Raw genomic sequence first — 25,178 nt, forward strand, 5'->3', positions numbered from 1 at the left:
GTAAAATATTACGTGTCAGTTTAAAACAGAAAAAAACCCTATCTTTTTACCCAACAGAAGGATACACATAGAATGAAGACTACTCATCTCAGATAAACATAGCATCATTGAAGATGTAGGGGAAGTAACGGCCTCCCTCCCTTAACAGGTTTGCGTCACATGAAGGAAACCAAAATATGTGCCCCCAAAATATGCCTCCTTGACCTAAAAATTGTTTTTGAGCCAAAGGCAATTAAGAAAAAGCAAGCAGGGTGTGGTGGTTCATGCCTGTAATCCCAGCACTTTGGGAGGCCAAGGTGGGCGGATCACCTGAGGTCGGGAGTTCCAGACCAGCCTGACCAACACGGAGAAATCCTGTCTCTACTAAAAATACAAAATTAGCCAGGCATAGTGGTGGGCATCTGTAATCCCAGCTACTCAGGAGGCTCAGGCAGGAGAATTGTTTGAATCTGGAAGGCAGAGGTTGCAGTGAGCTGAGATTGCACCATTGCACTCCAGCCTGGGCAACAAGGGTGAAGCTCTGTCTCAAAAAAAAAAAAATAGAGCAAATATAGGAAAATCTCTCTCTACCTTCCCCCTTACCTGCCTAAAGACAGGATATCAAGTCTCCTTTACTGGAGACAACTCTAGACTTTTAGGAACTCAGAGATGGCAGCAGAGGAATCTGCAAGAAAACTTTACTCCATTAGTTTCCTCCCATATATTTACCTTCTCACAGTTTCTGGCCCTTGGAAGCTGAAAACAGCTTACATTTGTCCTGCTGTTTCTCCACAAATTTACTGTTCTTTGTGGACGATGTTACGTAAGCCAGAGTTCTAAGCCACTGCTTTGAGTTACTTTTCACTGAGGTTTCTCCCACAGTATACGTGCTGCAAATGTTAATAAACTTGTTTGTTTTTCTCTTGCTAATCTTTCTTTTATTACAGGATTCATCCCAACTAACAACTCATGGAGGTTGTGGAAAATTATATTTCCTCCCTGGCAATATCTTTGAAAACATTAAGAAAATTACTTGAATGCCTCCTCTATGCCACTTTATACTTGTGTTCTAGGTATTCACAAGGGTGGTCTCAAAAACACAGAGTCTCTGCTCCCATGGAGCTTACTATGCAGAGGTGGAGGCAGACAGTAAATACAGTAGTCCCTCTTTGTTCTGGATTTTATTTTCTGTGGTTTCAGCTACCTGAGGTCAACCGTGGTCCAAAAATATTAAAAAATTCCAGCAATAAACAATTCATAAATTTTATATCAAGTACTATTCTGAGTTTGTGAAATCTTGTGTTGTCCCTGTCTGTCCTGTCCTGGACATGAATCCCTTTTCTGGTGTATCCACACCCATTAGTTTCTTGGTAGCAGTCTTAGTTATCAGATCAACCGTCATAATATCACAGTGCTTGTGTTCAAGTAACTCTTATTTTACTTAATAATAGCCCTCAAGAGCAAGAATAGTGACGCTGGCAATTAAGAGATGCCAAAGAGAATCTGCATAGTGTTTTCTTTAAGTAAAACCCACGAAAGTTCTCTACTTAAGAAAGAAAGAAAAAAGTCGTAAATTGAGGTTGCTAAAATCTATGGTAAGAAAAACCTTCTGTGAAGTTATGAACAGTATATTGTTATAATTGTTTTATTTTATTATTAGCTATTCTTATTAATATCTTACTGTGTCAATTTATAAATTAAACTTTATCACAGGTATGCATATACAGAAAAAAATATATCATATATAGGATTTGGTGCTATCTGTGGTTTCAGGCACCCACTAGAGTCTTAGAATATACCCCCTGTAGATAAAGGGGGGCATAAGTACAAATATACAAAGAAAGCACACTATTTCAGATAGCAAACAGTGCTATAAAAGTATAAAAGTAATTTTATATAAAAGCAGTTTTTAAAATAAAAAGATTTGATGAGTATTTAATATTAACAGCTCTAGCACAGAGTAAGGCTGATATAAGATTTCATAAAAACTCCAACTCTTTGTGTAAATTAGTTCAACCTTTGTGGAATACAGTGTAGTGATTCCTCAAGGATCTAGAACCAGAAATACCATTTGACCCAGCAATCCCATTACTGGGTATATACCCAAAGGATTATAAATCATTCCACTATAAAGACACATGCACATATGTTTATTGCAGCACTATTCACAATAGCAAAGACTTGGAATCAACCCAAATACCCTTCAATGACAGACTGGATAAAGAAAATGTGGCACATATACACTATGAAATACTATGCAGCCATAAAAATGGATGAGTTCATGTCCTTTGTAAAGACATAGATGAAGCTGGAAACCATCATTCTCAGCAAACTAACACAGGAACAGAAAACCAAACTGCTTGTTCTCACTCATAAGTGAGAGCTGAACAATGAGAACCCATGGACACAGGGAGAGGAACATCACATACCAGGGCCTGCTGGAGAGTGGGGGTCTAGGGGAGGGATACCATTAGGAGAAATAGCTAATGTAGATGACAAGTTGATGGGTGCAGCAAACCACCATGGCATGTATACACCTATGTAACAAAACTGCATGTTCTGTACATGTATCCCAGAACTTAAAATATAATTTAAAATAAGAGGAAGAAAACACTAAAAAACAAATAAAAACTTCAACTCATTGCATACAGACAGATCCAGGGCACACAGTGAGAAAGGGAACCACCGCATGGTTGATTTGGGGCCATCTATTGGAGATGGATGTTTCTAATATAATGGGCCCCTCAGAGGAACAAATTAAATTCACAGTTAAATAATGTTTACCAGGGAAATCCTATTGCTGAGAATCCACAGACATTTTTGAGCTTCTAATGTGACAGCACTGTATGAGAAGTAATGGGGAGTGAATGGGGAATCAAAGAGAAAAATTCCTTACGTTTAGATTATCACCTCAACTTCCAGCATGACTTTCCTAAATCCCAGCAAGACTTGGCTGGTCACAAAATGGGATGCTAACATATTCCCATGCTGCATGTCAGATGAACACATGGCTAGGCTGGGATTGTAGCAACTGCAATAACTACCACCACCACAGTGGAAAACACCTTTATAATCCAATGTGGAATTGTATATTAGACACAAATTTAGGACACTAATCTAGTGTATAAATTGCACAGTTTTTAATCTCAGCTTAAATTTCCTTTTAGCCTTGTGACCTTTGAGCCAAACTCTGTCTCTGTTTCCATATCTTGAATATGGGAATATGAGAACTGACCCTACTGGGTTGTGGCAGGGATTAAATAAACTACAGTCATCCCTCAGTAGGAGCAGGGATTAGGTTTCAGTTCCTGCTCCCCACATATACCAAAATCCTCAAGTTGGCCTTGCAGAACCTCTGTATGTGAAAAATGGATTGGAAAAAATCTGTATCATAATCTGTAAGTGAACCCATACAGCTCAAACCCATGTTGTTCAAGGGTCAACTGTAACATGAAATATGTCAATGCTCTCTGCACAGTGCCACACAGTAAAACTCACCACACAGTAATAGTGTTAGTAGTTATTACTGTTTAAAATTACAGAAAAATATTCATTCCCAAGTAACTTTACATAACAGCTTTTAGTTATAAGACAACTGTAGGTTAAATGTAACTAAGTCATTAGCAAATCAAGAGTAAAAAACTTTGCAGCCTTTTGTAACTTTAGAGAATAATTGCCTTAAAATTAGAATACAAAATAAAACCATCTAAATCTTTCTGTGGAATGATGGGATTTAATGGTGCAGAAAGAGTAGGTGGGATTTAATTTAATGCTTTAATTTAGCTCTCTGGGCTTTTGTAAAGAATAACTACATGGTATCATTTTCATTATTGTGTCAGATTATCAGATACCTTATTTATGTACTGATTTCCATTTTCTTTTCAAAGTTTGGTTATACCTTTCTGTTCAAGAGTCAAATAAAAAAATGATATGCTAAAAAGAAGGCTCTGTGAAGTGAATGACAATTCAATTTCCCCCACTGTTGGCTGGTTCCATGAGAAAATAAAGAACTGGAGCAAGTTGACAGGATCTTTAGTTGACTAGATTTATTTCCCAGAATTTTCAGGGTGCGTTAATTGTGACATCTCAGTTAATGAAAAATATTGTGATAAAACAGTGATATGTCCTGCGAGGGGGGTCAGGGAACTTTCCCGTTCCAGCTTCTTTCCCTGAATATTACATTTGTAAAATTCACCCGTGTTTTATAGTGCAACAGTATTCCATTGTGTGAATATATCACAATTTACTTATCCCTTCTACTACTGAAAGAGAATGGGTTGTTTCCAGTTTGGGGTTATTATGAATGTGTTTATGTAGGAAGGAAAACTTCTTCCTCTTCCAACTTAGGTTTAGTGGTTTGGGGGCATGAAAATCAACTGACAATAGATATGAGAAAAGACAAATGTTATTTACAGTGCATGAAGGAATTTCTCTGTAATGAGTAACTCACTGAATAGCCAGAAACAAGTTTATATACCAGCTTAAAAAGAGGAGAGTGGTGTTTTCGGGCTTCAGTGGGAAAGTGTGGAAGGTTTTAAAGGAAAGTTCAAATACAATTTCTTTCTGCATCTTCTATAACTCAAATGCTTTCACTTTAAAATAATCTTTATACTAATTCTAGGGGTTGGATTGGGTCCTCACAGTTTATGTATGACTTTGGATGCAACTATGCACACATTTTACTGGCTATACATCTAGGAGGGTAATTGTTGGGGAAAATAATATGGCATGTTCATCTCATATAGATGCCATCCCAACAGTTTTCCATTGTTTCAACTTATACTTCCAACAGGTGTGTGTGAGCACGTTGGAATTGATATTTTGGATATACTAAACAAAATATATTGTTAAAATCAATTTTATTTGTTTTTCAGTTTTAAAAGTGGTTACTAGAAAATCTAAAATTACATATATGGCTCGCATTCTATTTCAATTGGAGTGCTGCCCTAGATGATGTTTTCTTCCTCCAGATGGAATTCTAGCAGGCAATTAAGGTAGCGTCAGAGTGCCCTTATCCAGTCAGCAAAGAGGATGATTCAAAATGTGTCTCTAATCCCCCAGAGAGCTGGTCTATTTCTGGCCCACCCTTTTACCTAAAGTGCAATATTCTAGAACTTACTATTGCTTCATCTCTTCATGGCTCCGATTTTTGTTCTCTAAGCTCAGGAGGCACCAGAGGCTATGTTCAGCAACTGAGTCCTTTGGCTGCTGCTTTCTAAAGTGGCATTTTTCTTGGGAAAAGTGACAATGTGTAAGGCTACATCTCCTGGCTTCCCTTCTCTCCTGGATCAAGGCTCCATAAATCCTCATTGAGATTTGGAAGCTCTCCAATGGCTTCAAGCAGATAATTTTCACATTTTGTTTGGCTTTTCTGGTTGTTCTCAGAGGGAAGTTTAGTGTGGAAACAACCAGGTTTGCCATCACCAGAAGTAGAAATCATATTAGTTGAAAAATTATGCTTATCATCTAATGTTGTAAGATTTTAATCACTGTTGATGTGGAGAACTGAGTCAGGGTTGTGGAGGAGCAGTCTTACTCTCACTTCATTCAAGGAAGGTTTTACAGAAAAGAGTGGGAGACTTTTAGATCAGGAGATACTAGCAAAATGATAGTTCCAGGGTTAGGGAGTGTCATGTAAAGCTATGAGTAAATTCTGTTGCATACCTAGTTTATTACACACATGATGAAAAGTCTAGTTCTAAGTAGACAAACAAGTTATAAATCACATGCTAATTCTGATTAGTAGTACTGTCTGAAGTACATTATTGAGAAGAATTTTAAGTTTATATCCATGCTCAGGGGATGAGACAACAGTTTTCCACTAGCAATGCCTGCCATGGACAAAGAATGGGGGAGAGCGGCACATGAATGTGAATCATAATATCCCAGGAGGAATACACTAGTGGCTGAATTATTGTGTATCAAATGCATGACAGCAATGGATTGTTTGTAAATTGAAATGACTTAGATTCATCATATCACTTTAAGTTGGCTGTTGATCACTATTAACATGGTGGAAGACCTTTAACAGAAGACCAAAGAGCTCTATCTTCAGGAATGAGCTGTCTAAGGTTGTAATAAAAGTCCTGCAGAAAGTGAGCATCCTTTTCAAATTTGTGGAGGCACTGGATTGAAGGATAGAATAGGCCGAATGATAAAGATTCAGAATCATCTTGAGAGTCAAGAAATATAGTTTAGATACTAATATTATTTCACAGGTTTTATTGACCAAGACTGTCAGGTCCTGGCACAAAATGCAATGGTGGGCAAAAATAGAGTTCTTGCCTTCATAAATCTTATAGTATGAAGGGTGAGACAAATGTCAATTAGATAATCAGGCAAAAATAAAGTTAAATGGTATGATGAGAACATATCAGCTCCAAGGTTCCCTAGAGGAAGTGATGCCTGAGAGGAGATCTAATGTACGAATAGGTGTCAACCAGGCAAGGTAAGGGGAAAAGCATTCCAGGATGATAAAACGGAGTAAAAAGGCCCCGAGGCAGGCAGGCCTGAGAAAAGGAAAGGAGGTCAGCGTGGTGAATCCCCAACTCTCCAGAGAGAAAACGGTGCAAAATAAGGATGGGCTGGAAGGCAGGGGCCAAGCCTCTCAAGCCTTGCAGGCCACGGATAGAGTTTGGTCTTTATCCTATGAGCAATGGGAAGCAATTGAAAGGTTTTACTACGGGGTGTCAGAGTCAGATCTGCATTTAGGAATGGCCACTCTGGCTACTCTATGGGAAATGGGCATAGGTAATGGTGAAAAGGGTATGTGGACACATGGGGGCTACTTAAAAGGCTATAACAATAGTCCAGGAAAAAGATGGTGATTGTTTTAGGTGACTGAAAGCCAAATGTAAGACATTAGTGGGATATGGGAACTAAAACTATGAATGTGATTTAAGTTACACCAATATTTGCAATGTACTGTCAGTAGTGTAACTGTAGTCTTAACTCTTTGGATTACATCTAGATTGTGTGTTCATTTTAGAGAACTGCAATTTGATACACTCAAAGTTAACCAAAAGAAGGTGATCACGACTATGCCAGGACCAGGAATGGCAAAGCGGAGTTGGGGCTGGAATGAGAAAACCTGAGACTGGAGGAGAAAACAGAGCAACCCAGAAGTGCTATTACAAAATTCAAGAGCTACTTTATGAAAAGTGATGGTTCTACTTATTGTTCTGGCAAGAGAACTAGGATCAATGGGAAGAAGCTATAAGAAGCCTTCATCAGCTCTGTATAAGGAAGATTTCCCATGGATGGAGATGCCCAATAATGGAATGGGCTGTCTTCTGCTGCACTGAGCCTGCTTCCCTACCAGAGATGTGTAAAGTTTGGAGACACTGGGTTAAATCATCTCCCTGATATCATCGAACCCTTTAATTAAGATTCTCAGATTCCATTAAAGTATGATTTTGTTGGAAGAAAACGTATTCCTAATATTACTATTAATATTCCTACCAATATTATCATCACTTTCTACCACTTAAAAAATACACATGACAGGCACTGTGCAAAGCATATTATGAGTATTATTTCATTTAATCTTTGCAATAACACTTTAAGGTGGGTATTGAAATACAATCCCTATTTTTAGATAACTTAATTGGGGCTTAGAGAGGTTAACTAATGTCATAAAGATATAAATCCCCATCTCATGAAACCCCTTATTCTACTGTATGGCAATTAATCTCATACTGAGCTAAATGGTTTAACCAATTTTTAACATTCAAATACAAAAATATATGAAATGCCACATTTCCAATGACAACATATATTCAATGTCACAGCTAGTAACTATGTCAGTCAGAATAAGGATATGTTATGCTTGATAGCAAAAAGCCCTCAAATCTCAGTGACTTACAAACAACAAATGTTAATTTCTTGCCTATGCTAAGTGTTTATAACAGATCATTATGGGGACTTTCTTTGTCACAGTCATTAAGTGGCTGGGCTGACTGAACCACCTTCATCTTGAATGTTTCTAGTCACAGTGTCAGAGGAAAAGATAACCTGGAAGGTTTCACACCTGCAATTTAAATGCTCTTGCCAAATAATAACACAGGCTTTTTGCTCCCAATTAGTTGGCGAGAACTAGTTGGGTTAGTTGGCTCCACCCCAAAACAAGGAAACCGAGAAGTGCAATACAACCATGGATTTGAAATCTGGAGAGCTGGGAATATTTGGCTAACAGTGTCAGTAACTAGTATAGACACTATATCTTCAAGGAAGTCAGAAAACATGCAAACAACCTTTGCTACATGCATTTCAGAATTTCTACGAAGAATATTGACTATTTACATTGTTGATTTACCCCAAGTTGAGAGAACGTTAGAAGAGAAGAAATGTAGAAAAGATGCTTAATTCTGGTAAAGTTCTTCACTGTATATGTAAAATATAATTTGAATCATAATCATGCCTGGGATACAAGCCCTGGACATGCCAAAGTAGTATATTTATTTGCGTTTGGCCTAGATATTTATGCTTAGATGGCAAATGCAATATTTTACTCCAAGTTTCATTGTACCTACTTATGTAAAGCCATCGTTGGTGAACTGGGAGAACAGAATACTAAACAACCCAAGCCTTACATTAGCTTTTAAATATTAAGATATTAGAATAAAAACTATTTCAACGCCTCATAAAAATTTTATTCTGAAAATCCTTGCTAAGACAAGTCCTTCACTGTCAAATTAACTACAAATGCACTATTAAAATATTGATTTTATTTATATAAAAATATAAACCTCTTAAAAAGTTTTACTTTCAGGTAAATATTTGTAATAATACAAAATAAAATAAGTAATTCACCTATTTCTTGCAGGGATTCAGAGTACTCGGTTGAAATTTGAACTACTTTTATCTATTATGTATGGGAAAATATAGTCGTTTTATTCATAAATACTCTGATTTCAACTACAAAACTAAAAATGGACAATGAAAATATAAAGACAAATCAGTGACATCTTTGAAGCATTTCACTGGAAATGGCTGTTAGAAGATAAATTCTTGTTGTAAGCTATTTAAATGCTTGAAGAAAAAGTACGTGATGTTGGTATGCTAAAAAACATAATTAAAATTTATATTACAAATGCTAGTTCAGAAAAGAACTGATTTTAAAAGCCAATGATGTTTCCTGTAAGAGCATTGCTGTGGTATTTTATAATAAATGATACCTTTTTCTAATTTGAAAGCTACATATTAATGGCCCAAAATGTTTTTAAGGTCAAACTGGAAATATGTTGATGATTTACAAAAATGCAAGCCAAGTGCTTTATTATATTATACTACCAGAGTGTTATTGTAGTTTAAAAATATCATTAAATCAGCACAAACCCACACTTATCATTTCCTGCACATTTTTCACACCAAGCTGGTTCTGACTATGAGTAATCTGTTAATCTACTCTTCGCCTCACAATCCGTCAAAGTGACAGATTCATTCCTTTCCTAATACATAATATCTTCATTTACTGTATGCCTTCCTGCAACTTTCTTTTTTGCTAGCACCAAAATTTAGAAATTCACAAACAAATTTAGAGAATGTCACATGGGTGATAGTTCTTGTTTGTTTCCCATTTCTTCTGCTAGTCCAGCAGAAGAAACGAACATTTTTGTGGACTCCTAATGTGAATTAGTAGTATATCCAAAATGAAGGCAATTTTAGGTTTCAGTAAGAGTGCTGCTGAAAAGGTTGGAAGAGGGCAAATGGCAAAAAACAAAGTGCATCCTTCACCAAGTCAAACACTGATTGTAATGGAATTTTCCTTCTTTCTTTTTTTGTGTTGTACTTTAGGTTCTGGAGTACATGTGCGGATCATGCAGGATTGTTGCACAGGTGCACACATAGCAATGTGGTTTGCTGCCTCCATCCCCCCGTCACCTACGTCTGGCATTTCTCCCCATGTTATCCCTCCCCGACCTCCCACTCCCCCACTGTCCCTCTCTCGGCTCCCCCAACAGACCCCAGTGTGTGATGCTCCTCTCCCTGTGTTCATGTGTCCTCATTGTTCATCACCCACCTATAAGTGAGAACATGAGGTGTTTGATTTTCTGTTTTTGTGTCAGTTGCCAGAGAATTACGGCTTCCAGATTCATCCATGTCCCTACAAAGGACACAAACTCACCATTTTTTATGGTTGCATAGTATTCCATGGTGTATATGTGCCACATTTTCCTTGTCCAGTCTACTGTTAATGGGTATTAGGTTGGTTCCAGATCTTTGCTATTGGAAAAAGTGCCACTATGAATATATATGTGCATGTGTCTTTATAATAGAATGATTTGTAATTCTTTGGGTATATACCCAGTAATGGAATTGCTGGATCAAATGGAATTTCTATTTCTAGGTCCTTGAGGAAGCACCACACTGTCTTCTACAATGGTTGAACTAGTTTAAACTCCCACTAACAGTGTAAAAGTGTTTCTATTTCTCCACATCCTCTCTAGCATCTGTTGTCTCCAGGTTTTTTCATGATCGCCATTCTAACTGGCGTGAGATGGTATCTCAATGTGCTTTTGATTTGCATTTCTCTAATAATCAGTGATGATGAGCATTTTTTCATATGTTTGTTGGCCTCATATATGTCTTCTTTTGAAAAGTGCCTGTTCATATCCTTTGCCCACTTTTGAATGGTCTTGTTTGTATTTTTCCTTGTAAATCTGTTTTAGTTCTTCGCAGATTCTAGATACTAGCCCTTTGTCAGATGGGTAGGTTGCAAAAATTTTTTCCCATTCTGTTGGTTGCTGGTTCACTCTAATGATTGTCTCTTTTGCTGTGCTGAAGCTAAGGAGTTTAATTAGGTCCCATTTTCTATTTTGGCTTTCATTGCCAATGCTTTTGGTGTTTTAGTCATGAAGTCCTTGCCTATGCCAATGTCCTGAATGGTTTTGCCTAGATTTTCTTCTAGGGTTTTTATGGTGTTAGGTCTTATGTTTAAGTCTTTAATCCACCTGGAGTTAATTTTAGTGTAAGGTGTCAGGAAGGGGTCCAGTTTTTGCTTTCTGCACACTGCTAGCCAGTTTTCCCCACACCATTTATTAAACAGGGAATCCTTTCTGCATTGCTTGCTTTTGTCAGGTTTGTCAAAGATCAGATGGCTGCAGATGTGTGGCATTGCCTCCAGGGCCTCTGATCTGTTCCATTGATCTATGTCTCTGTTTTGGTACCAGTACCATGCTGTTTTGATTACTGTAGCCTTGTAATATAGTTTGAAATCAGGTAGCATGACTCCTCCAGCTTTATTTGTTTTGCTTAGGATTGTCTTGGCTATACGGTCTCTCTTTTGGTTCCATATGAAGTTTAAGGTGGTTTTTTTCCATTTCTGTGAAGGTCATTGGTAGCTTGATAGGGATAGCATTGAATCTATAAATTATGTTGGGCAGTATGGCCATTTTCATGATATTGATTCTTCCTAACCAGGATCACGGAATGTTTCTCCATCTGTTCATGTCCTCTCTTATTTTGCTGAGCAGTGGTTTGTAGTTCTCCTTGAAGAGATCCTTTATATCCTTTATTAGTTGTATTCCCAGGTATTTTATTCTCTTTGTAGCAATTGTGAATGGGAGTTTGCTCATGATTTGGCTCTCTGTTAGTCTGTTATTGGTGTATAGAAATGCTTCTGATTTCTACACATTGATTTTGTATCCTGAGACTTGGCTGAAGTTGCTTAACAGTTTAAGGAGATTTTGGGCTGAGATGATAGGGTCTTCTAAATATACAGTGATGTCATCTGCAATAGAGTCAATTTGACTTCCTCTTTTCCTAATTGAATACCCTTTATTGTTTTTTCTTGTCTAATTGCTCTGGCTAGAACTTCCAATACTATATTGAATAGGAGTGGTGGCAGAGGGCATCCTTGTCTAGTGCCAGATTTCAAAGGGAATGCTTCCCTTTTTTGCCCATTCAGTATTATACTGGCTGTAGGTCTGTCGTAAATAGCTTTTATTGTTTTGAGATATGTTCCTTTGATACCTAGTTTATTGATAGTTTTTAGCATAAAGTGCTGTTGGATTTTGTTGAAGGCCTTCTCTGCATCTATTGAGATAATCATGTGGTTTTTGTCTTTGGTTCTGTTTATGTGGTGGATTATGTTTATAGACTTGTGTATGTTGAACTAGCCTTACATCCCTGGAATGAATCCTACTTGATTGTGATGGATAAGCGTTTTGATGTGCTGTTGCAATCAGTTTGCCAGTATTTTATTGAAGATTTTTGCATCTATGTTCATCACGGATATTGGCCTGAAGTTTTCTTTTTTTGTTGAGTCTCTGCTGGGTTTTGGTATCAGGATGATGTTGGTCTCATAAAATGATTTGGGAAGGATTCTCTTTTTTTGGATTATTTGGTATAGTTTCAGAAGGAATGGTACCAGCTCCTCTTTGTACGCCTGAATTCAGCCGTGAACGCATCTGGACCTGGACTTTTTTTGGTTGGTAGTCTATTAATTGCTGCCTCAACTTCAGCCCTTGCTATTGGTCTATTCAAGGTTTCAACTTCTTCCTGGTTTAGGCTTGGGAGGGTGCAAGTGTCCAGGAATTTATCCATTTCTTCTAGGTTTACAGGTTTATGTGCATAGAGTTGTTTGTAGTAATCTCTGATTGAAGTTTGTATTTCTGTGGAATCAGTGGTGATATCCCCTTTATCCTTTTTTATTGCATGTATTTGATTTTTCTCCCTTTTTTATTAATCTGGCTAGAGGTCTGTCTATTTTGTTCATCTTTTCAAAAAACCAGCTCCTAGATTTATTGATTTTTTTGAAGGGTTTTTTGTCTCTATCTTCTTCAGTTCTGCTCTGATCTTAGTTATTTCTTTTTCTTTTTTTTTTTTTTGAGACAAAGTCTCACTCTGTCGCCAGGCACCAGACTGGAGTGCAGTGGTGCAATCTCAGCTCACTGCAACCTCTGCCTCTCAGGTTCAAGTAATTCTCTTGCCTCAGCCTCCCAAGTAGCTGGGACTACAGGCGTGTGCCACCATGCCCATATAATTTTTGTATTTTTAGTAGACACAGGGTTTCACCATGTTGGCCAGGATGGTCTCAATCTCTTGACCTCGTGATCCGCCCACATCAGCCTCCCAAAGTGCTGAGACTGCCTCGTCTGATCTTAGTTATTTCTTGTTTTCTGCTAGCTTTTGAGTTTTTTTGATCTTGCTCCTCTAGCTCTTTCAATTTTGATGATTTCCTTACTTCTCATGTGGGCATTTATTGCTATAAATTTCCCTCTAGACACTGCTTTAAATGTGTCCCAGAGATTCTGGTATGTTGTGTCTTCGTTCTCATTGGTTTCAAAGAATATCTGTATTTCTGCCTTCATTTCATTGTTTATCCAGTCAACATTCAGGAGTCAGTTGTTCAGTTTCCATGAAGCTGTACAGTTCTGAGTTAGTTTCTTAATTCTGAGTTCTAATTTGATTGTCCTGTGGTCTGAGAGACTATTTGTTATGATTTCCGTTCTTTTGCATTTGCTGAGTAGTGATTTACTTCCAATTATACGGTCAATTTTAGAGTAGGTCCAAGAGGTGCTGAGAAGAATGTATATTCTGTGGGTTTGGGGTGGAGAGTTCTGTAAATGTCTATTAGGTCCTCTTGGTCCAGATCTGAGTTCAAGTCCTGGATATCCTTGTTAATTTTCTGTCTCATTGATCTACTATTGACAGTGGAGTGTTAGAGTCTCCCATATTATTGTGTGGGAATCTAAGTCTCTTTGTAAGTCATTAAGAACTTGCTTTTTGTACCTGGGTGCTCCTGTATTGGGTGCATATATATTTAGGATCGTTAGCTCTTCTTGATGCATTGATCCTTTTACCATTATGTGGTGTCCTTGTCTCTTTTGATCTTTGTTGGTTTAAAGTCCATTTTATCAGAGACTAGGATTGTAACTCCTGCTTTTTTTGCTCTCCATTTGCTTGATAAATCTTTCTCCATCACTTTATTTTGAGCCTATGTGTGTCCTTGCATGTGAGATGGGTTTCCTGTATACAGCACACCGATGGGTCTTGACTTCTTATCCAATTTGCCAGTCTGTGTCTTTTGATTGTGGCATTTAGTCCATTTACATTTAAGGTTAATATTGTTATGTGTGAATCTGATCCTGCCATTTTGATGCTAGCTGGATGTTTTGCCTGTTAGTTGATGCATTTTTTTCATTGTGTCAATGGTCTTTACTATTTGATACATTTTTGGAGTACATTTTTGGTACTGGTTGTTCCTTTCATTGTTTAGTGCTTCTTTCAGGAGCTCCTGTAAGGCAGGCCCGGAGGTGATGAAATCTCTCAGCAGTTGCTTGTCCATAAAGGATTTTCTTTCTCCTTTACTTATGAAACTTAGTTTGGCTGGATATGAAATTCTAGGTTGAAAGTTCTTTTCTTTAAGGATGTTGAATATTGGCCCCCGCTCTCTTCTGGCTTGTAGGGTTTCTGCAGAGAGATCTCCTGTGAGTCTGATGGGCTTCCGTCTGTGGGTTACCTAACCTTTTTCTCTCGCTGCCCTTAGCATTTTTTCCTTCATTTCAACCCTGGTAAATCTGACGATTATGTGCCTTGGGGTTGCTCTTCTTGAGGAATATCTTTGTGGTGTTCTCTGTATTTCCTGGACTTAAATGGTGGCCTGGCTGCTAGGTTGGGGAAGTTCTCCCGGATAATATCCTGAAGAGTGTTTTCCAGCTTGGATTCATTCTCTCCGTCACATTCAGGTACACCTATAAAATGTAGACTAGGTCTTTTCACAAAGTCCCATATTTCTTGTAGGCTTTGTTCATTTCTTTTCACTCTTTTTTCTCTATTCTTGCCTTCTCATTTTATTTCATTGAGTTGATCCTCAATTTCTGATATCCCTTCTTCTGCTTGGTTGACTGGGCTATTGAAACTTGTGTATGCATCGCGAAGTTCTCGTGCTCTGTTTTTCAGCTCCATCAAGTTGTTTATATTCTTCTCTAAGCTGTTTATTCTAGTTAGTATCTCATCTAACCTTTTTTCTAGGTTCTTAGTTTCTTTGCATTGGTTTAGAACATGTTCTTTTAGCTCTAAGAAGTTTGTTATTACCCAGCTTCTGAAGCCTGTTTTTATGAGTTCATCAGATTCATTCTCCATCCATCTTTGATCTCTAGCTGGTGAGGAGTTGTGATCCTTTGGAGGAGGAGAGGCATTCTGGGCTTTGGTGTTTTCATCCTTTTTGTGCTGGTTTCTTCCCATCTTAGTGGCTTTATCTACCTGGGGACTTTGTAGTTCGTGATTTTCAGATGGGGTCTCTGAGTGGACATCCTTTTTGTTGACGATGAAGCTATTTCTTTCTGTTTCTTAGTTTTCCTTTTAACAGTCAGGCCCCTCTGCTGCAGGATTGCTGGAGGTCCACTCCAGACCCTGCTTGCCTGGGGATCACCCGCGGGGGCTGCAGAACCATAAGGGTTGCTTCTGGTTTCTTCTTCTGTTATCTTCATCCATGGCCAAATAGGAACAGCTCCAGAGTGCAGTTACCAGCAAGAACAATGTAGAGGTTGAGTGCCCATTGCATTTCCAAACAAATTTTCACCGCCCACAGACCAGGAGACTCCTGGGCCAAAAAGCACCACAAGTTTTCAGCATGGCGGTTTCAGCTGGTGCCAGCTTAGCACACAGAAACTCACATAAATCTGGGCGGCTGTTTCAACTGGCGCCTGGAATGCCTGAGGAGACAGAGCCAGCTATTCAACTAAAAGGGAGGAGGCAGAAACAGGGAGCCAGGTGATCTGGCTCCGCGGGTACCACCCCCACAAAACAAGCAATCTGAAATGCTCTGGATTGAGAGTTTCCCAGCAAGTGCAGCTGGACCCAGGATGGTCCAGCTCAGTGAGGGGAAGGGCGACCACTACAGATACAGTCCACCGCTACCAAAGCAGTTCACACAGCAGCTGGGCAGAGCCTGCGGCAGCGCAGCAACACCTCTGCTGGCAGACTGTGACTAGACTACTCAGTGCGGGCAGGGCATCTATGAAAAATGGCAGCAGCATGACAGGTACTTATAAATAAAGCCGACCTTCCTGGGACAGAGCACCTGGGAAAAGAGGGAGTTATGAGTTCTGCTGCAGAAGACTTAAAAGTACCCGCCCAGCATCTCTGCATGGAACAACGGAGCTCCCAGCACAGCCCTTGAGCTCCTACAAGGGACAGACTGTCTCGTCAAGCAGCTCCCCAACCCTGGTATACCCCAAGAGACATCTGGCAGGTACCCTTCTGGAATTTTCTTTCAATGTTAGTAGCCAATATATAGATTCTCACCCCTGCTCTTAACCCTTACTAAGGTGTAAAGGAAAAGCTATTCCTTTGGTAGTTTAGAGATGAGCTGCTCCCCATAAAAAATGTAGTTTCATTAGCATAAATCTTACTGCTTAATCAAAAGCAATACTGTGATTTTAGCTAAGCTGAAACTTTCATTTTATCATAGTATTGACTGTCCTCAGACCAGGCCAGATCTCAAGTTTCTTGTTCATGCTATTTTGATAGTACAAATGGTTCTACTGCTTTAAAATTGTTCATTACTAATTCAACAGAAAATATTTTTACTCTTTCTTTCTTGCGACAGATTACAGTTGCTTTTTAGTCTATTAGTTCCGCAAATAAAGAGAATTAAAGACTGAAAAATATGAGAGTATGTACAATTCTAACTCACTTACTTTCATCATAAATAAGCGTTAACAAAGCACATCATCTGCAAATCAACATTTGGCTTTGCTTGTTACTGAGTCAGTGTCCACACAGTAATTCAAAGGTCACTACTGTTAACCTCAAAAGTCAAAAGTAAATAAGTAGTTTACTTCAAAATGTGGGAAGCTGCCTTCTAACCAGTCTTGTTTCAGAATATATATTGTTTTTTTTTCCCATGCATACACCCAACACCCAACAGCATTTTCTTGTCCTGAGCACCAAATTGCATCTGATTTGTTTTAATGGATGGCAAAGGAACTTAAAGGCTTTTAAAAATCAATGGACAAGAAAGAGTCAACAGAACAATAATGATAGTGTTAATTCAGTCAAATACACTAAAAGTTGTTTGCCTTTTGCCTTTGAGTCATTTTAAACAGGCTGGATGTTTGACTTCTATGGTATTATGCTGAGTGGGTTTTTATATGGTAATGAACAGCATAATATGAAGCTGTGAATGCTGGTAAACATAATGCATTGTTAGAGTGAAAAAATGTGTTTTAACTTTAATCAATTTCAAAATGTAATGTTTTTCATTAACATGAGAAACAAAAAAATTACAGGGAAGAAGTAACCAACTGGCAACAAAAGCAGAGTCTGTGAGTGGGGACATTTCTGGAAAAGCTGTGATTTCTCCTGAGCCAGGCTCACTATATGCTCCAACTCCCCTTGGCACTGTCCTGAAAATGCCCACACCTTGCCTAATTACATGTAGTATGGACTTGGCTCTGCTTGAAGGCCACAAGCTCATTAAAGTCACATAGTAGGTACTTCAAAAATACTCATGGAGCACTGCTGAAAGTATCAGTTACAATACTCTGAATCATTTTACGCTGTAGGGGTTCCCCGTTTAAATGACAGGGAAGCTGTTCTGAATTAGATTACAAAATGAATAATGAGATCGTGAGTCTACGGATGTGACTGGATGTAGCTATTTATTGTTAAGCAGCCATTTAACAATAATTATGGTCTTCCATTTTTTAGGTTCATGTTATTCTCCTAAACTTCGACCTACATTCCCTCCCCAACCCCTAGACAGAATGGAGGTGATTGCCATAAACTAGAATTAGTACTTCTAGTTTTTAAAGGTTCTTATTACTCTTGAGAGGGGAAGCTGAATCTTTTAATTAAAAGCTGAAACTGTAAAACGTTAGAATGGTAAATAATTGCTTTGGTAATTACCTTCTTTAACTGGATTGTGGGCCAAAGGTAATATGAGTTCAGCATCTGGATGGATAACAATTACTGGGGAGACCTCAGTAATCTCAGGAGCCCCACTCTCTGCTGATTAAAGATGCCAAGATTCTGCTGGGTGCTGTGGCTCACGCCTGTAATCCAGCCCTTTGGGAGACCAAGGCAGAGCGGGGGTTGCTTGAGCCCAGGAGTTTGAGAACAGCTTGGCAACATGGCAAGACCCTGTTTCTACAAAAAATTAGCTGGGCTTGGTGGTGCATGCCTGAGTTTCCGACTACGTGGGAAGCTGGGGCGGGACAGTTACCTGAGCCCGGGAGGCTGAGGCTGCAGTGAGCCATGATTGTACCACTGCACTTCGGCCTGGGTGACAGAGTGAGAACCTATCTCCATAAAGGAAAACATAGAAAAAGGAAAAGCAATAGCAAAACCCAAGATTCTTCAGAGATCTGTCTTTTCGACACAGAAGCTTTTGGGATGTGAGGGGAGAAGATGTGATCTATTGTTCTGAAACTCCTATGGAAATGGGTTCATGAGTTTCTAATTTTGGAAAACATGACAGTAACTGAAAATTAATTAGTATTTCCCAGCCCTAATGCCTTTAGATTCTCTCATGGAGTACAAAGGGAAAACTAGGGAACTCAGGTGGAAGCACTGAGTCCTAGTGGCCCAAGAAAGACCCAGAGAGGACGCAGGTGTCTTAACTTAAACTGGAGAGTGGGGTTAGCTGATGCTCAGGCAGGTGGGTACAGACACGAACATGGAAAGAGTGAAGAAAAAATAAATCTTGGGCAGGTGGGCAGGGGTGGGGACCAAGACATCTGTTGTTATGGCTAGTTGGAGCCTGGATCAGTATAACTGGACCAGGGATACAATTTGAGCAAACTCACTTAGATAGAAGAAATGATCAGAACCAGGACTGAAAGTGGGCTTAGCAGGTAAACAAGTTCTAAGAGCAGAGGAGGAAGGAGGAGTGATGGGTCAGAGACCACCAGCTGGCCAGCACTGTCCACTCACATTGTACTGCTGTTGAATTTCTGGGTCTCCTGGCACTCATGGGAATAGTGACCCCTGGAGTTGTGCAAGGTATGGTCCAGGGTTAAGAGTGGTCAGAGGTGAAAAGCAGGATAATTCTCCAGGGATTCAGTTTGCTACTAGGGGCTTTCTCTGGAGTTGGGCTCAAGAGGTTACAAAAGATGTTCTGGGGCCTGGCCTCTGCTGTGGATAGGGGAGGAAAGATGCCCAGCTGGAGGCTTTTTGTACCAAGTGCTTTAAACATCTATTGTAAAGGTAGAGCAGTTGACTAAGGACCTCTCCAGGAGCAGAAGGGGCGGGGAGTCACTTAAATTTGACAGAGTACCAGCACCACAGCTTCAGGCTCTCTCTCTCTAGCTCTTAAGATACACACACATACACATGCACAGGCTTACCTTGTTTTATTGTGCTCTGCTATATTGTTCTTCACAGATACTGACTTTTTACAAATTGAAGGTTTGTGGTAACCCTGTGTTGAATAAGCCTATCAGTGTTATTTTTCCAACAGCATGGGTTCACTTTGTGTCTCTGTGCCACATTCTGGTAATTCTCTCAATATATCAAAATTTTTCGTTACTATTGTATCTGTTATGGTGATTTGTGACAGTGGTCTTTGATGTTACTGTTGTAATTGTTTTGGGACACCAGGAATCATGCCCATATATGATGGAAAACTTAATAAATGCGGTGTGTATTCTGACTATTCCACTTGACCAACCATTCACCCCATCTCTCTCCCTTCGTGGGCCTACCTCTTCCCTGAGGCACAGCAATACTGAAATTAGGCCAATTATTAATAATAACCATACAATGGACTCTGAGTGTACAAGCATTTCTTAATTTCAATTGAAAGCTAGAAATGATTAAGCTTAGTGAGGAAAGCATGTCTAAAGTCAAGACAGGTTGAAAGCTAGGCCTCTTGCATTAAACAGCTAAGATGGGAATGCAAAGGAAAAGTTCTCAATGGAAATTCAAAGTACTACTCCAGTGAAAAAACAAATGGTAGGAAAGTGAAATAGCTTTAATTGCTGATATGGAGAAACTTTGAGTGGTCTGGATGGAAGATAAAACCAGCCACAACATTTCCTTAAGCCAAAGCCTAATTTAGAACAAGACCCTAACTCTCTTCAATTCAATGAAGCCTGAGAGAGGTAAGGAAGCTGGAGAAGAAAAGTTTGGAGTTAGTAGAGGTTGTTTCATGAGGTTTAAGGAAAGAAGCCATCTCTGTAACATAAAAATGCAAGGTGAAGCAACAAGTACTGATGTAGAAGCTGCAGCAAGTTACCCAGAAGATCTAGCTCCAATCAATCATTGATGAAGGTGACTACACTAAACGATAGATTTTCACTGTAGACAAAACAGTCTTCTATTGGAAGAAGATGCCATCTAGGACTTCCATTACTAGAGAAGAAGTCAACGCCTGGCTTCAACGCTTCAAAGGACAGGCTGACTCTATTGTTAGGGACTAATGCAACTGGTGACTTTAAGTTAAAGCTAATGGTCATCGACTATTCCCAAAATCCCAGGGCTCTTAAGAATGATGCTATTAATAAATCCTACTTTGCCAGTGTTGCATAAAGGGACCAACAAAGCCTGGATGAAGGCACATCTGCTTATAGCATAGTTCACTGAGTATCTTAAGCTCACTTCTGAGATCTACTGCTCAGAAAAAAGACTCTTTCAAAAGATTACTGCTCATTGACAATGAACCTGGTTACCCATGAGCTCCAATGATGATGTACCAGGAGATGAATGTTGTTTTCATGCCAGCTAACACAACATCTATTCTGCAGCTCATGGATCAAAGAATAATTTTAACTTTCAAGTCTTAGGAAATACATTTTGTAAGGCTATGGCTGCCATAGATAGTGATTCCTTTGATAAATCTGGGCAAAGTAAAGGGAAAACTTTCTGGAAAGAACTCACCATTCTAGATGCCATTAAAAACATGCAGGATTCATGGGAGGAGGCCAAAATATCGACATGAACAGAAGTTTGAAACATCCATTTTAACCATCATGGACGACTTTGAGGGGTTCAAGACTTTAGTGGCAAAGGAACTACAGATGTGGTAGAAATAGCAAGAGAACTAGAGTTAGAAGTAAAGCTCCAAGATGTGGCTGAATTGCTGTAATCTCAGGATCAAACGTGAACAGATGAGGAATTGCTTCTTGTGGGAAGCAAAGATAGTGGTTTCTTGAGATGAAACAACACCTGGTGAAGATGATGTGAACACTACTTGTAATGACAACAAAGTATTTGGAATATTACATACTCTGAGTTGATAAAGCAGCAGCAGGGTTGGGCAAGATTAACTCCGATTTTGAAAGAAGTTCTACTGTGGGTAAAAGGCTTTTACTCCTCCTACAGAGAAGTCTTTCATGAAAGGAAGAGTCCAATGATGTGGCAAACTTCATTGTTGTCTTATTTTAAGAAATTGCCAGAGCCACCCAACCTTCAGCAACAACCACCCTGATCATTCAGCAGCCATCATCATCCAGACAAGACTCTCCACCAGCAAAAGGATTCTGACTTATTGAAGGCTCAGTGATTGTTAACAGTTTTTTAGCAATAAAGTATTTTTAAATTAGGGCATGTACACTGTTCTTTTTAGGCATAATGCTATTGCACACTTAACGGACTAAAGAACAGCAACATAACTTTTATATGTACTGGGAAACTGAAAATTCTTGTGATTTTGCTTTATTGTGGTGGTCTGAAACTGAACCTGCAATATCTCTAAGGTATGCCTCTGTGTGTGTGTGTGTGTGTGTGTGTGTGTGTGTGTGTGTGTGTGTATGTGTGTGTGTATAAAATATATATAGTGTATATATATGTATGGATATGCATATAAATAATGGTTTTCTTTCTCTCTTTGCTTACCCAGATTCTGTTACCCTGGTGAGGACTGGGTACATCTTCTGCAGCAGTGGCAACCCAACCAGATTTCTAGCAAGTGGTACTCTGACTCCATAAAACGGGTGTGAATAGGCCCATACAAATAAGCAACTGCCAGTAAGAATAGAGGGAGAACACACTAATTCAATTTTAGAAAACTGTCTCTATTTAAAGGTATAAAATGATATCAGATACTTTACATTCTGGGTATCTTTTAAGGGATTATTTAAAACAAATAATGAAAAAGGTTTCATTTATTACCAATGGGAATAAGGCCAGGTACCAGAGACTCTTAAAGGAGAGAAGTACACAGGTACTCATGGGTTCCAGCTAGTGGAATACACAGTGACGTAGCTAGTGTAGAGAGATAAGAGAAGTTCATTTTTAAATGGTGAGATTCACTGAATTCAATACCTATTTTTTTTATGTGTCTCCTATGTGCTTGGCAAGTGTATCCCTTGAAACTAGGGAGACACTGAACAAGTGAGATAAGATTTTCTCATGCATACCGTTACATTCCAGCATTTAAGAGGGAGCAGTGTGTGTGTGGAGAAAACAGACAAACAAGGAAATACCAGTTAGTGGGTTACTGTGATGAAAACAAAAATGATAATGTGCTTAAAGGTGACTGGGCGCTATTTTAGGGAGGACATTAAGAAAGGGCCTCCTGGGGAGAGGATGTCTATTTAGGTGGAGACCCTACTGACAGGGAGGGCCAGCTGGGAAGCAACTTCAGGTAGGAGAGCTCCATCCAGGCAGCGCTCCTAAGTGGGCACCAAGACTGAAGTATCAGAGGGAAGGAGAGGGAACCAGTAGAGAGTGAGCAAGGTGCTCAGTGGTGTGAAACACCATCTGAGAGATGGGCTATCAGGGCCCCCAAAACCAGAGTAAGCGTAACTTGGTCCTAAGGGCAATGGGAAACCACTGGGAAGCTTTACATGGGGCAATGCCTGCATCTGATTTAGGCTTGTCAATACCACTCTGGTTACTAAGTGGAAAAAAGATTGTAGAGGCCAGAGAAACAGAGAAGGCAGGTTTGGAGGATACAGCGTTTGCCCAGGTAAGAGGTGATGGCAACCCACATTCAGACTACAGCAGGGAAAATAGAGAAAAGACACTGGATTTGGCACATACTATGTTTGAAGGAACACTAGTATTACGGTACTTGCTGAGTCTGGACATGCGGGTGGATCAGAGAGACAGAACAGGGATCTTTCTTGGTTTCTGGCTGAAGCAAAGGTGGGGAGGGATGATGATGGCATTTTCTGAGGTGGGGAAGGGTGAAGAAAGAATAGATTTGCAGAAGGAAATCAAGTTACCTTTTCAATGGCTGTATTTTAGGTATGCTGGCAGCTAGACAGGTCTGTTTGGAATTCAGGGAGAGTCAAGACTAGAGATATAAATTTGAAAGTTGTTAGAATATGGAAATAGTAGAAACTATTATTACTTATTATGTCTTAAACATTAGAGCCATTCCAAAGGTTACCAGTGCCTATGGATCTTTGGGTTAGCAGGCAGTGGTACATGTATTAAAATCAGATTTAAACTCTATCTAAACAAGGGCCTCTCATCAAGACACGAGTCTATCTGGTTATGAATAGAACCATATCACCATCCTCCTATTTCCAGTAAAGGAAAGGGCAATTCTTGCAGAGACACGGGAAAAAAATCCGAAATTTAACTGGTTAACATTTGGGATGAAGAGTTTCATTTTCCATGGTGTCCAGGTGTATACCTACTCACTCGCTCACACCCTCCCTCAACTTAAATATTGAAGAAATGCCTGCCCTTGACAGGGATGTGCTGAGTAACACTGGGGTGAGGGTGGGGAGTACCAGAACTTTTAACAGAGAGAGAGAGAGAGAGAGAGAGAGAGAGAAAGAGAGAGAGAGAGAGAGAGAGACAGAGAGAGAGAGAGAGAGAGAGAGAGAAAGCACACCCTGCCTTAGAGGAACTTGATGAACAGCCTGACAGGTCATCAGTCAATGAGCTTTGAATCAGATCTATGGGTTCTAAATATGGAGAATCAGGGTCCTCAAAAGAGTAGGTGTGAAATCTTTCGGAATGGGATTATATAAGAAGAGGTACTGAATCTTTTCCTAGTTGAAGCCAACAAGAGAAATGATAAAAACAACAGCTGATGCCTTCAGTTTCATAATTAAATCATTATAGGAAACAGCAATAACATTATGTTTTGAGAAAAAAAAATGTTTGCTTATTTAATAAGGAAATCCTCCGTGGTGTCTTGATTTGAAGGAGGACTATTTGTTAAAAATTCAACTTACGTGTTTTAAAATGATCCAAACTGAATGATTTGAAAAGGAACATTAAAGTTCTGTACTTAATTTTATTTATTTATACCTTTTTCTCTTTTGTGATGGGAAAATAAAAAGCTTAATCAATAGAAGAGACACTCATCAGTTTGCATCGTGACAACCAGAGAGCTAAAGCAAAAACAATGCTGCCATGGTCAGTCCAGAGGAGCCACGCGGGTTACAATGACAGGCCAGATTGCCTTGGTCAGGTTGGCTGAGCCAGTGGGAACTGATGTCAGTGGTTATTAATCATTTGTCAAAGACTGCAGGGCTTTATCAGATAATTATGGTTATAAGCATGTTTATATCAAACAAACATGTGGCAAAGCTACAAAGGATTGAGGCCCTAACACAATCTGCAATGACATTTTAAAAAACTACAGATTAAGTGATAAATCATCGAGCAAACGCTTTAGAAGATCATGCTATTCTTTATTGTTTTGGTATTCTGAATTATTTTGTGTATTATATATTTCCATGAACATTTAGAACCTTGTAAAGTCTTTGACTATATTCCTTCCTCCCGCTAATTTTCCAATGAGTTGTAAAAATAGCAAGTATAATCATCATTTGAAATAAAAGACTAGTTATTGACTCCATCCTATGAACAGACAACCAGAAGGTAATCACAGCTTATTTCATAAAATTCATTCCTGAGCAGGAATATCTTAGGTTATTCTGAAGAATCTATATAAGCATTGAAAGAAATGTGCCTAAAGGACAGTTCTAAACCCCACAAAGCAATAGATGACATTTTAAAATAAATGACTTGAGGCTGCAAACGGCATCCATTTTGCTCTGTCTGGCAGCATGCAAGTTTACATGCTAGGAAACGTTTCTCAACATGAATGAACTGTGAAATTGTTTCCTCCTACCCCACACTTCTCTAAATTATGTGAGATTATGTTAGCCATTTCTGCACCTTGTCGTAGAAGCTGTCAGTACCCTAAGAGGCAATGTTTGGTGGATGCTGGAGGCAAGTGCCCAGCATCTGAGATGCTGCTTAAATATCAGTTAGTGTGTTAAGAAAAAATAATGGAAAATATCATCCCATGCCTAACAGCATAAGGGGAATGGTTTTGCTGC

The 25,178-nt window shown here is 39.1% G+C and overlaps 1 protein-coding gene across 8 annotated transcripts in view; it reads right to left on the reverse strand.

Annotated features, from left to right (window-relative positions):
- The window catches only part of CUNH3orf67 (chromosome unknown C3orf67 homolog), a 287,002-nt gene that overhangs the window by 36,535 nt on the left and 225,289 nt on the right, over positions 1-25,178 (reverse strand). Inside the window, exon 16 of one of the 8 annotated variants that reach the window (XR_004272463.1) lies at positions 583-664. The exons of the other annotated variants lie outside the window; for them this stretch is intronic. The gene's annotated coding sequence lies outside the window, so the exon portion shown is untranslated. The remainder of the gene's footprint in view (positions 1-582; positions 665-25,178) is intronic. 8 annotated transcript variants of the gene reach the window in all.

This window comes from Sapajus apella, unplaced genomic scaffold, assembly GCF_009761245.1.
Source record: "Sapajus apella isolate SASKATOON/1434 unplaced genomic scaffold, GSC_monkey_1.0 scaffold23, whole genome shotgun sequence".
NCBI classification, from domain to species: domain Eukaryota; kingdom Metazoa; phylum Chordata; class Mammalia; order Primates; family Cebidae; genus Sapajus; species Sapajus apella.